Raw genomic sequence first — 13,157 nt, 5'->3', positions numbered from 1 at the left:
CCTGGAATTGTGATTATCCTGTTTGTGAGTTGCCTACCTGGGAGTGTGTGTTTTGACTCTACTGCATCTTCACTTCTCCTACCAATCTTGTGGTTGTTCCTTCTTTATATCTTTAACTGTGGAAAACCTTTTCTGCTAGTCGTCAGGTCATTCTCATAGATATTTGCTCTTTAAGTAGTTATATTTTTGGTGTGCTTGTGGGAGGAGGTGAACTCAGGGTCTTCCTGCTCTGCCATCTTGGCCACACTCCCTGTGACTTTAATTTTAGAACAGAAAAATACTTGACAAAAACAATATTAAGTACAGATCATTCCTTCAAAAGAGCAGGATCATTTTCAGCATATAAATGTCTATTTTTAATGACTGATTAATTCATTCACTTACTGATTTATTTATTTGACAAATATTTCCTGGGGCATTTCTCACAGGTTGAATTAGATGGAAGAATTTCCTTTTTTTTTGTTTTAACATCTTTATTGGGGTATAATTGCTTCACAATGGTGTGTTACTTTCTGCTCTATAACAAAGTAAATCAGTTATACATATACACATGTTCACATATCTCTTCCCTCCTGCATCTCCCTCCCTCCCACCCTCTCCATCCCACCTCTCTAGGTGGGAACAAGGCACAGAGCTGATATCCCTGTGCCATGTGGTCGCTTCCCACCAGCTCTCTACCCTATGCTTGGTAGTGTACATATGTCCATGCCACTCTCTCCCCCTGTCACAGCTTACCCTTCCCCCTCCCCATATCCCCAAGTCCATTCTCTAGTAGGTCTGTGTCTTTATTCCCGTCTTGCCACTAGGCCCTTCATGACCTTTTTTTTTTCCCCCTTAGATTCCATATATATGGGTTAGCATACTGTATTTGTTTTTCTCTTTCTGACTTACTTCACTCTGTATGACAGACTCTAACTCCATCCACCTCACTACAAATAACTCAATTTCGTTTCTTTTTATGGCTGAGTAACATTCCATTGTATATATGTGCCACATCTTCTTTATCCATTCATCCGATGATGGACACTTAGGTTGCTTCCATGTCCTGGCTATTGTAAATAGAGCTGCAATGAACATTTTGGTACATGACTCCTTTTGAATTATGGTTTTCTCAGGGTATATGCCCAGTAGTGGGATTGCTGGGTCGTATGGTAGTTCTATTTTTAGTTTTTTAAGAAACCTCCATACTGTTCTCCATAGTGGCTGTATCAATTTACATTCCCACCAAGACTGCAAGAGTGTTCCATTTTCTCCACACCCTCTCCAGCATTTATTGTTTCCAGGTTTTTCGATGATGGCCATTCTGAACGGTGTGAGATGATATCTCATTGTAGTTTTGATTTGCATATCTCGAATAATTAGTGATGTTGAGCATTCTTTCATGTGTCTGTTGGCAATCTGTATATCTTCTTTGGAGAAATGTCTTTTTAGGTCTTCTGCCCATTTTTGGATTGGGTTGTTTGTTTTTTTGTTATTGAGCTGCATGAGCTGCTTGTAAATTTTGAAGATTAATCCTCTGTCAGTTGCTTCATTTGCAAATATTTTCTCCCATTCTGAGGGTTGTCTTTTGGTCTTGTTTACAGTTTCCTTTGCTGTGCAAAAGCTTTTAAGTTTCATTAAGTCCCATTTGTTTATTTTTGTTTTTATTTCCATTTCTCTAGGAGCTGGGTCAAAAAGGATCTTGCTGTGATTTATGTCATAGAGTGTTCTGCCTATGTTTGCCTCTAAGAGATTGATAGTGTCTGGCCTTACATTTAGGTCTTTAATCCATTTTGAGTTTATTTTTTTGTATGGTGTTAGGGAGTGTTCTAATTTCATACTTTTACATGTAGCTGTCTAGTTTTCCCAGCACCACTTATTGAAGAGGCTGTCTTTTCTCCACTGTATATGCTTGCCTCCTTTCTCAAAGATAAGGTAACCATATGTGCGTGGGTTTATCTCTGGGCTTTCTATCCTGTTCCATTGATCTATATTTCTGTTTTTCTGCCAGTACCAAACTGTCTTGATTACTGAAGCTTTGTAATATAGTCTGAAGTCAGGGAGCCTGATTCCTCCAGCTCCATTTTTCGTTCTCAAGATTGCTTTGGCTATTCGGGGTCTTTTGTGTCTCCATGCAAATTGTGAAATCTTTTGTTCTAGTTCTGTGAAAAATGCCAGTGGTAGTTTGATAGGGATTGCATTGAATCTGTAGATTGCTTTGGGTAGTAGAGTCATTTCCACAATGTTGATTCTTCCAATCCAAGAACATGGTATACCTCTCCATCCATTTGTATCATCTTTAATTTCTTTCATCAGTGTCTTATAATTATCTGCATACAGGTCTTTTGTCTCCTTAGGTAGCTTTATTCCTAGATATTTTATTCTTTTTCTTGCAGTGGTAAATGGGAGTATTTTCTTAATTTCACTTTCAGATTTTTCATCATTAGTGTATAGGAATGCAAGAGATTTCTGTGCATTAATTTTGTATCCTGCTACTTTACCAAATTCATTGATTAGCTCTAGTAGTTTTCTGGTAGCATGTTTAGGATTCTCTATGTATACTATCATGTCATCTACAAACAGTGACAGCTTTACTTCTTCTTTTCCAATTTTGATTACTTTTATTTCTTTTTCTTCTCTGATTGCTGTGACTAAGACTTCCAAAACCATGTTGAATAATAGTGGTGAGAGTGGGCAACCTTGTCTTGTTCCTGATCTTAGTGGAAATGGTTTCAGTTTTTCACCATTGAGGACGATGTTGGCTGTGGGTTTGTCATATATGGCCTTTATTATGTTGAGGCCCTCTATGCCTACTTTCTGCAGGGCCTTTATCATAAATGGGTGTTGAATTTTGTTGATAGCTTTCTCTGCATCTATTGAGATGATCATATGGTTTTTCTCCTTCAATTTGTTAATATGGTGTATCACGTTGATTGATTTGCGTATATTGAAGAATCCTTGCATTCCTGGAATAAGCCCCACTTGATCATGGTGTATGATCCTTTTAATGTGCTGTTGGATTCTGTTTGCTAGTATTTTGTTGAGGATTTTTGCATCTATGTTCATCAGTGATATTGGCCTGTAGTTTTCTTTCTTTGTGAAATCTTTGTCTGGTTTTGGTATCAGGGTGATGGTGGCCTCATAGAATGAGTTGGGGAGTGTTGCTCCTTCTGCAATGTTTTGGAAGAGTTTGAGAAAGATAGGTGTTAGCTCTTCTCTAAATGTTTGATAGAATTCGCCTGTGAAACCATCTGGTCCAGGGCTTTTGTTTGTTGGAAGATTTTTAATCACAGTTCCAATTTTAGTGCTTGTGATTGGTCTGTTCATATTTTCTATTTCTTCCTGGTTCAGTCTCGGAAGGTTGTGCATTTCTAAGAATTTGTGCAGTTCTTCCAGGTTGTCGATTTTATTGGCATAGAGTTCCTTGTAGTAATCTCTCAAGATCCGCTGTATTTCTGCAGTGTCTGTTGTTACTTCTCCTTTTTCATTTCTAATTCTGTTGATTTCAGTCTTCTCCCTTTTTTTCTTGATGAGTCTGGCTAATGGTTTATCAATTTTGTTTATCTTCTCAAAGAACCAGCTTTTAGTTTTATTGATCTTTGCTATTGTTTCCTTCATTTCTTTTTCATTTATTTCTGATCTATTCTTTATGATTTCTTTCCTTCTGCTAACTTTGGGGTTTTTTAAATTTTTCTTTCTCTAGTTGCTTTAGGTGAAAGGTTAGGTTGTTTATTTGAGATGTTTCCTGTTCCTTGAGGTAGGCTTGTATTGCTATAAACTTCCCTCTTAGAACTGCTTTTGCTGCATCCCATAGGTTTTGGGTCGTCGTGTCTCCATTGTCATTTGTTTCTAGGTATTTTTTGATTTCCCCTTTGATTTCTTCAGTGATCACTTCGTTATTAAGTAGTGTATTGTGTAGCCTCCATGTGTTTGTATTTTTTACAGATCTTTTCCTGTAATTGATATCTAGTCTCATAGCGTTGTGGTCGGAAAAGATACTTGATATGATTTCAATTTTCTTAAATTTACCAAGGCTTAATTGTGACCCAAGATATGATCTATCCTGGAGAATGTTCCATGAGTACTTGAGAAAAATGTGTATTCTGTTGTTTTTGGGTGGAATGTCCTATAAATATCAATTAAGTCCATCTTGTTTAATGTATCATTTAAAGCTTGTGTTTCCTTATTTATTTTCATTTTGGATGATCTGTCCATTGGTGAAAGTGGGGTGTTAAAGTCTCCTACTATGATTGTGTTGCTGTCGATTTCCCCTTTTATGGCTGTTAGTATTTGCCTTATGTATTGAGGTGCTCCTATGTTGGGTGCATAAATATTTACAATTGTTATATCTTCTTCTTGGATCGATCCCTTGATCATTATGTAGTGTCCTTCTTTGTCTCTTGTAATAGTCTTTATTCTTAACTCTATTTTGTCTGATATGAGAATTGCTACTCCAGCTTTCTTTTGATTTCCATTTGCATGGAATATCTTCTTCCATCCCCTCACTTTCAGTTTGTAAGTGCCCCTAGGTCTGAAGTGGGTCTCTTGTAGACAGCATATATACGGGTCTTGTTTTATATCCATTCAGCCAGTCTGTGTCTTTTGGTGGGAGCATTTAATCCATTTACATTTAAGGTAATTATCGATATGTATGTTCCTATTCCCATTTTCTTAAATGTTTTGGGTTTTTTATTGTAGGTGTTTTCCTTCTCTTGTGTTTGTTGCCTAGAGAAGTTCCTTTAGCATTTGTTGTAAAGCTGGTTTGGTGGCGTTGAACTCTCTCAGCTTTTGCTTGTCTGTAAAAGTTTTAATTTCTCCATCAAATCTGAATGAGATCCTTGCTGGGTAGAGTAATCTTGGTTGTAGGTTTTTCTCCTTCATCAGTTTAAATATGTCCTGCCACTCCCTTCTGGCTTCCAGAGTTTCTGCTGAAAGATCATCTGTTAACCTTATGGGGATTCCTTTCTGTGTTATTTGTTGTTTTTCCCTTGCTGCTTTTAATATGTTTTCTTTGTATTTAATTTTTGATAGTTTGATTAATATGTGTCTTGGCGTGTTTTTCCTTGGATTTATCCTGTATGGGACTCTCTGTGCTCAGGACTTGATTAACTATTTCCTTTCCCATATTAGGGAAGTTTTCAACTATAATATCTTCAAATATTTTCTCAGTCCCTTTCTTTTTTTCTTCTTCTTCTGGGACCCTTATAATTCGAATGTTGGTGCATTTAATGTTGTTCCAGAGGTCTATGAGACTGTCCTCAGTTCTTTTCATTTTGTTTCCTTTATTCTGCTCTGCAGTAGTTATTTCCACTATTTTATCTTCCAGGTCACTTATCCATTCTTGTGCCTCAGTTATTCCACTATTGATCCCTTCTAGATTATTTTTAATTTCATTTATTGTGTTTTTCATTATTGCTTGGTTCCTCTTTAGTTCTTCTAGGTCCTTGTTAAATGTTTCTTGCATTTTGTCTATTCTATTTCCAAGATTTTGGATCATCTTTACTATCATTATTCTGAATTCTTTTTCAGGTAGACTGCCTATTTCCTCTTTATTTGTTAGGTCTGCTGTGTTTTTACCTTGCTCCTTCATCTGCTGTGTGTTTTTCTGTCTTCTCATTTTGCTTATCTTACTGTGTTTGGGGTCTCCTTTTCGCAGGCTGCAGGTTCAAATTTCCTGTTGTTTTTGGTGTCTGTCCCCAGTGGCTAAGGTTGGTTCAGTGGGTTGTGTAGGCTTCCTGGTGGAGGGGACTAGTGCCTGTGTTCTGGTGGATGAGGCTGGACCTTGTTTTTCTGTTGGGCAGGTCCACATCTGGTGGTGTGTTTTGGGGTGTCTGTGGCCTTATAATGATTTTAGGCAGCCTCTCTGCTAATGGATGGGGCTGTGCTCCTGTCTTGCTAGTTGTTTGGCGTAGGGTGTCCAGCACTGTAGCTTGCTGGTCGTTGAGTGAAGCTGGGTCTTGATGTTGAGATGGAGATCTCTGGGAGATTTTCCCCGTTTGGTATTACGTGGAGCTGGGAGGTCTCTTGTGGACCAGTGTCCTGAAGTTGCCTCTCCCACCTCAGAGGCACAGCCCTGATGCCTGTCTCTAGCACCGAGAGCCTTTCATCCACATGGCTCAGAATAAAAGGGACAAAAAATAGAAAGAAAGAGGATAAAATAAAGTATGATAAAATAAAATAACGTTATTAAAATAAAAAATAAAAAGTAATTATTAAGAAAAAAAATTTTTAAGTAAAAACAGAAAAAACACAAAAAAACGGACGAACAGAACCGTAGGACAAATGGTGAAAGCAAAGCTATACAGACAAAATCTCACCCAGAAGCATACACATACACACTCACAAAAAGAGGAAAAAGGGAAAAAATAATATATCTTGCTCCCTAAGTCCACCTCCTCAATCTGGGATGAATCGTTGTCTATTCAGTTATTCCAGAGATGTAGGTACATCAAGTTGTGTGTGGAGCTTTAATCCGCTCCTTCTGAGGTTGCTGGGAGAAATTTCCCTTTCTCTTCTTTGTTTGCACAACTCCCGGGTTTCAGCTTTGGATTTCGACCCTCCTCTGTGTGTAGATCGCCTGAGGGCGTTTGTTCTTCACTCAGACAGGACAGGGTTAAAGGAGCAGCTGACTCGGGGGCTCTGGCTCACTCAGGCCGGGGGGGAGGGAAGGGTATGGATGCGGGGCGAGCCTGCAGCAGGAGAGGCCAGTGTGAATTTGCAGCAGCCTGAGGCGTGCTGTGCATTCTCCCGGGGAAGTTGTCCCTGGATCACGGGACCCTGGCAGTGACGGGCTGCACAGCCTCCCAGGAGGGAGGGTGTGGATAGTGACCTGTGCTCACACACAGGCGTTTTGGTGGTGGCAGCAGCAGCCTTAGCGTCTCTTGCCTGTCTTTGGGGTCCGCACTGATAGCTGCGCCTCGCGCCCGTCTCGGGGGCTCGTTTAGGCAGTGCTCTGAATCCCCTCTCCTCGCGCACCAGGAAACAAAGAGGCAAGAAAAAGTCTCTTGCCTATTCGGCAGCTCCAGACCTTTTCCCGGACTCCGTCCCGGCTAGCTGTGGTGCACCAACCCCTTCAGGCTGTGTTTACGCTGCCAACCCCAGTCCTCTCCCTGCGATCAGACCGAAACCCGAGCCTCAGCTCCCAGGCTCCGCCCGCCCCGGCGGCTGAGCAGACAAGCCTCTCGCGCTGGTGAGTGCTGCTCAGCACCGATCCTCTGTGCGGGAATCTCTCCGCTTTGCCCTCCGCACCCCTGTGGCTGCGCTCTCCTCTGTGGCTCCGAAGCTACCCCCTCCGCCACCCGCAGTCTCCGCCCGCGAAGGGGCTTCCTAATGTGTGGAAACCTTTCCTCCTTCACAGCTCCCTCCCACTGGTGCAGGTCCCATCCCTGTTCTTTTGTCTCTGTTATTTCTTTTTTCTTTTGCCCTACCCATGTACGTGGGAAGTTTCTTGCCTTTTGGGATGTCTGACGTCTTCTGTCAGCGTTCAGTGGGTGTTCTATAGGAGCAGTTCCATGTGTAGATGTATTTCTGATTTATCTGTGGGGAGGAAGGTGATCTCCACGTCTTACTCTTCGCCATCTTCTCCTCTCCCCAGAAGAATTTCTTCTACACCTTTCACTAAGGAATTCACCAGGGAAATCTCTGCTGTCCAATTAACACAGGAAAAATAAATGGTTCAGATGCTTCTGGCATCAATAAATTAATTTTGACCCGATTTTTTAAAAAAACTTAATTCTCAAAAAAAAAAAGCCCTCATTTCCTTGCTAGAAGCACTTTACTGCTTTATTTCTCAACATCCCACTCCTGGTACATTAAAAATGCTGATTGAAATGTTTAAAAACTTGTAAGCTTCATTCACAATTCTTTGTGTATCTACCTTGTCATAAGATCTTTATTTTTACCTATCTTAAGTTTAGGCTGCAGAGGTAAGTTGACTCACTGGGCTATCTCTTAATTATCATAGTTATAAGTGTCTATGACATATAATTTAATTTATCTGCATTTTATCTCAAATATATCTGCAATAATAAAATGAGGTATTTCTCAGTGTTCTCCAACTGTCACCCTCAGATTTATATCAGAATCGAGGAGCTTGATTTTCTGTTTGATAAATGAAGAAACCAAGTCACAGAGCAATGAAATGTCAATCAAAATCACCCAAGGCCTGTGGTTGCAGAAACTAATAAATTGTCTGGTAGGAAATAAAATGGTGCAGATGGATATAGCTATCTCCAATCAACCTCCATGAACTCTTTCCTGATGATTTTATAATACTTTTTCCTCATTTTGAGTTTCCTCCATACACTGAGAATCATGGTCATTCTCATATTGTTTATTTTTGTTCAAATATGGCTTATAAATCTTTAAAATTATTTTTCATCTATGTGTGGTTTTGATCACATATTGTGGCTGTTAGAGAGCAAGGACCACAACTTTTATTCTTTTTATCTCCTTAGTGTATGGGGTACAGCGATAAGCATATAACTGGGGGGACATGGATGTTTAGTCAATTGTAGTTCTGTATTTTCCATCTTATATTGTTTTGAGTGAAAAGTTCCTAACAAAACTCTGCTTATTGGTGGTCAGTGAAATAACCCAAGATCAAGGAGATCTCCTGCTCAAGTCTTAACATCCTGCCATATCTGTGAGCAGGCACTGTGAAGAGAAGAAAAAAATATTTTAAACTTGTCGTGTAAAGGTTTAGCTAACATATTAGAACTTAATGCTCGGGACTTCCCTGGTGGGGCAGTGGCTAAGAATCTGCCTGCCAATGCAGGGGACATGGGTTCGGTCCCTGGTCCGGGAACATCCCACATGCTGCGGAGGAACTAAGCCCGTGCACCACAACTACTGAGCCTGCTCTCTAGAGCCTGTGAGCCGCAACTACTGAGCCCACGCACCTAGAGCCCATGCTCCACAATAAGAGAAGCCACTGCAATGAGAAGTCCACGCACTGCAACGAAGAGTAGCCCCCACTCACCACAGCTAGAGAAAGCCCATGCGCAGCAACGAAGACCCAAAGTAGCCAAAACATAAATAAATTTAAAAAAAAAGAACTTAACACTCGTCTTCTGACTTCAAATTCCACACTTTGTCTACCTGTTTTTTAGCTTCTTAAAAAGCATGAAGCGGGCATTTGAGGTCCTAGGTCAAATTCCTTCTAGCTATGGGAATGTGTATTATGTATGGAAATATTTCCTAACATTAAAATCAAGAAATAGGGAAGCAAATAATTCTTACCCAACTAAAATGCTTTTACATTAGTCCAGAAACTTAAAAAGATAATTTAATGTTGAGACATTCCAATAGTGTAACTGAAAAAAACAATTCAAAACATTGATTTAAAAAAATTCTTGCCCTTGTGGAAATATTCTGTTTTTATTTCTGCACATATTTCAGTGTATGTTCCAGTTTATGAGCTGCCAGTTGCTGAAGTCCCGAGTCAAGATCAAACACATCATGCAAAGAATAGCATTTGTCTAAAGTGTAATGCTTCTGTGCACCTGGAGTGTATATTTTATGAACAGAACTAATTTGATCCGTTCTTATCATATTTACAAAACTCAGGCTTATTTTGCAGTGATAGCGATGATGTTCTGTAACAAGTATGGAGATACAATTCTTTAGACATTACCTCATTTGGCCCTCACAGTGGCTCTATTAGTTGGGCAGAAGAGTCATTATTATTATTAATATGCCCATTTGAAACTGAGGATCTCAAACCATAGTCAGACAAGTTATCGTCCAAGGCACAAACTGATATATAGTGGAGGGGGTGTTTAATTAAGTGATTATAACATATTAGAATGACCAGTGGGTATTAGCTTTTTATATTAGATTATGTGAGATGAAGTATATGGATTAAGGACATGCGTTCTGGGTTCAAATCCCTATTTTATCACTTAATAATTCCATGACTTTGGGCAAATATAAACTTTCTCAGTAACATCATCGTTAAAATGGAGACAATAATATCACTTACTTCCTAGAAAATTAAATGAGTTAAGGGATATAAAACTCTTGGCACAGCATCTGGTACATATTAAGCACACAATAAATAAAGCTCTTAGTATTAATCCAACTAAACCTCATACACACACACACACACACATTACCACCACCACCAACCCTGTGAGTGGAGCAACATTTTCATATTCTTTCTTTACAATCACTCCTTGGATGATCTCCTCCAGTTTTATGGCTCTGAATACTACTTATTCATTAGTGACTTCCAAACCTCTATCTCTAAATCTGCACTTCTTCCCTGAACTTGTATATCCAACTCTCTTGACATCTCCTTAGGCATCTAAAACATAATGTACCCAAAGGTGAGGCCCTGATATTTCCCCTCATCTGGCACCTCCTGCAGCCTTCCCCATCCTAGGTAACAGCAACTCCATTCTTCCAGTTGTTCCCTACTTATCGCTGTATAACGTACGATACATTATACTGTTTCATCGTGTATATTGTCTGCTTCCCCTTAGAAGGCAAGCTTCATGGGAGTAAATAATTTTTATGGGACAGTAATAGTCTCTAGCACATAATAGGTACTCAATAAATATTTGCTAATGAATAAATAAATAAATGCTTATTTAATAGATGAGGAAACTGAGACTCACGGAAGTTTATGAAATTGCCCAAGGACAGGAGTGGGTAAGTAAAGGCACCTAGGTTTATATGACTTCAAAGTCCACATTTATAATTACTACACATTTTGTCAGGGTTAATTTCTGGATATTGGTTGAAACCTAGATGTGGCTTCAGATACACCTTAATGTAATGATATCTCAGCACATCCTTGGGAAATGAAGATTTCTTATAACAAAATCAGCCGATGTTTTAAAAAGTGTTTTTCAAGGGTAAGTGCTTATTAGCCTGAGCACAGAGAGAGAAGGGAGGGTTGGGAGGTCTGGGGAAGGAACTTCTGATCTTGTTTCTGTTTCCCTGACTCTAGTCCTGCCCACTTGGTGGGTCCCTGCTTTGCCAGAGTGCTGGGATTCCTGAGACAGAGGCACACTTTGCTCAGGCTGGGAAGACATACCTTCCCTCATCACCCTCTTTCTCTTTTCCTCTCTCTGCTTCTCTCCATCTTGTCTTTCCACATCTCCGCATCTCCCTTCATAACCTTTCCATCTCTCCTGAGATCTGTTTCCATCTTCTTGCCCCAAACTGCTCTTCTTGCTCCCACTCACCCCTCATGTATGATGTCAGGGCTGTCTACTAGGGTGTAGGACCCAAGATTTATCACACAGTATGTGAGCCCTGGCCCTTGAAACCCTGAAATTTTATGTAGCTAAATGATCTTAAATGGATGGTAAGTGACCTTAGGATAGGCAAAGATTTTGTAAAGAGGACACAAATAACACTTTTCATAAAAGTTGATACATTAAACTTTTAAAATAAGTTCTGTTCATCAAAATACACTGAAGAGAATGAAAATGTAAGCCACAGACTAGGATATATGCATTTATTGTACATGAATCTAACAAAGGCTTTATATTCAGAATATGTAAAGAACTCCTATAAATCAATAATAAAAAGATAAATAGCCCAATTACAATGGACAAAAGCCTTGAATAGACACTTCGCAAAAGAGTATATCCAAATGACCGATATGTAAATGAAAAAGTTCCCAACATAATTTTTCATCAGGGAAATATAAATTAGAGTCACAATGAGATTGCATGACACATCTACTAGAATGACTAAAATTAAAAAGATTTCAATGCCAAGTATTGATGAGGGTATGGAGTAATTGAAATTGTCATACATTGGTGGTAGGTGTGTAAACTGATAAAAACACTTTGGAAAGCTAAACATAAACCTACCCCATTATCCAACAATTCCATTCCTGGGCCAAGAAAAATGAGATTATGTGTTCACCAAGGGTGTGTACAAGGATGTTCATAGTAGCTATATTCATAAGTGAAATAAAACTGGGAACAACCCTATATCCATCAACAAGGGAATAAATAAGTGTATATTCATACAATGTAACACAGCACTTCAAAGAAAAGAATAAACTCCAATTATGCTTAACATCATGACTAAATCTCACAGACATGCTGAGCAAGAGAAGCCAGACACAAAGGGTGCATACATATTCTATAATTCCATTTATATGATGTCCCGAAACAAGAAAAAGCAATCAATGGAGACAGAAGTCAGAATAGTGATGACCTCTGCAGGAGTCTGATGACTGGGAAGGACACAGAGGGACATTCTGTATGTTGAAAATATGCTAAATCAATCTGGGTGGTGTTACACTGGTGCATATGAATATAAGAAATTGTCAGTCTGCATATTTATGATTTGTGCACTTTATGTATGTTACACCTCAATTTAAAAATAACATATCTTTGTGCCTAGGTATTTACCATACAGAGATTTATACATAAATATCCATAGCGGCTTTAGTCATAGTAACCCCAAACTGGAAATTACCCACATGTGAATCAACACTTGAATAGATAAACAAACTATGGTACATCTGTGCAATAGATTATTACTTAGCAATAAAAGGAACTGAATGATAAACGCAGCAACATGAATGAATCTCAAAATCATTACGTTGAGTGAAAGAAGCCAGACACAAAAGCCTGCATACTAGTATGATTCCATTTATATAAAATCCTAGAAAATGCAAGCTAACTTATAGCTACAGAAAGCAGATCAGTGGTTGGTTGTCTGGGGTCCCGGGTAGAGGGAGGGACTGAAAAAGGGCATGAGGAAACCTTGGCTGGGGGTGAATTTTGATTGTGTCAATGGTTTCCCATGTGTATATATATGTCAAAATGCGTCAGATTGTATCCTTTGAAAGAATACAGTTTATTTTCCATAAATTATATTTCAATAGAGTTGATGAAAGGTAATATATATCAAATTAAGAATACTCAGTGACCAAAAAGTTCCAGCAGACACTACTAAATAAACTTCAGTTTCCTTCCTAGGACCCCACACTCCAAATAAAATGAAAGCTAGTCTGGTAGGATCTGAGTAAGGGGAAGGGACAGTCCCACTCACTTTGCCTTATGGAGGCAAATGGAGGACATGAGTGGGGAGTGAAATTTAAAGAATTGTTAGCTACATAATTGAAAAAGTAAAAAAGAAAACACTGAGGTATCAGAGACAGTAATTGCAGGATGCAGCCACCCTCCCCCCAGGTTTGGGGGAAACAG

General features: G+C 39.2%; 1 long non-coding RNA gene across 1 annotated transcript in view; it reads left to right on the top strand.

Moving 5' to 3' along the window:
- Positions 1-8,744, top strand: part of LOC309629120 — a 37,913-nt gene extending 29,169 nt beyond the window's left edge. The window contains exon 4 of the long non-coding RNA XR_014244853.1: positions 8,050-8,744. This is a non-coding gene — a long non-coding RNA (uncharacterized lncRNA). The remainder of the gene's footprint in view (positions 1-8,049) is intronic.
- Positions 8,745-13,157: the final 4,413 nt, after the last annotated feature.

The sequence above is a fragment of the Balaenoptera borealis genome, assembly GCF_965194805.1.
Source record: "Balaenoptera borealis genome assembly, chromosome: 5".
Taxonomy (NCBI): Eukaryota; Metazoa; Chordata; class Mammalia; order Artiodactyla; family Balaenopteridae; genus Balaenoptera; species Balaenoptera borealis.
This window is presented reverse-complemented; position numbering and strand designations above follow the sequence as displayed.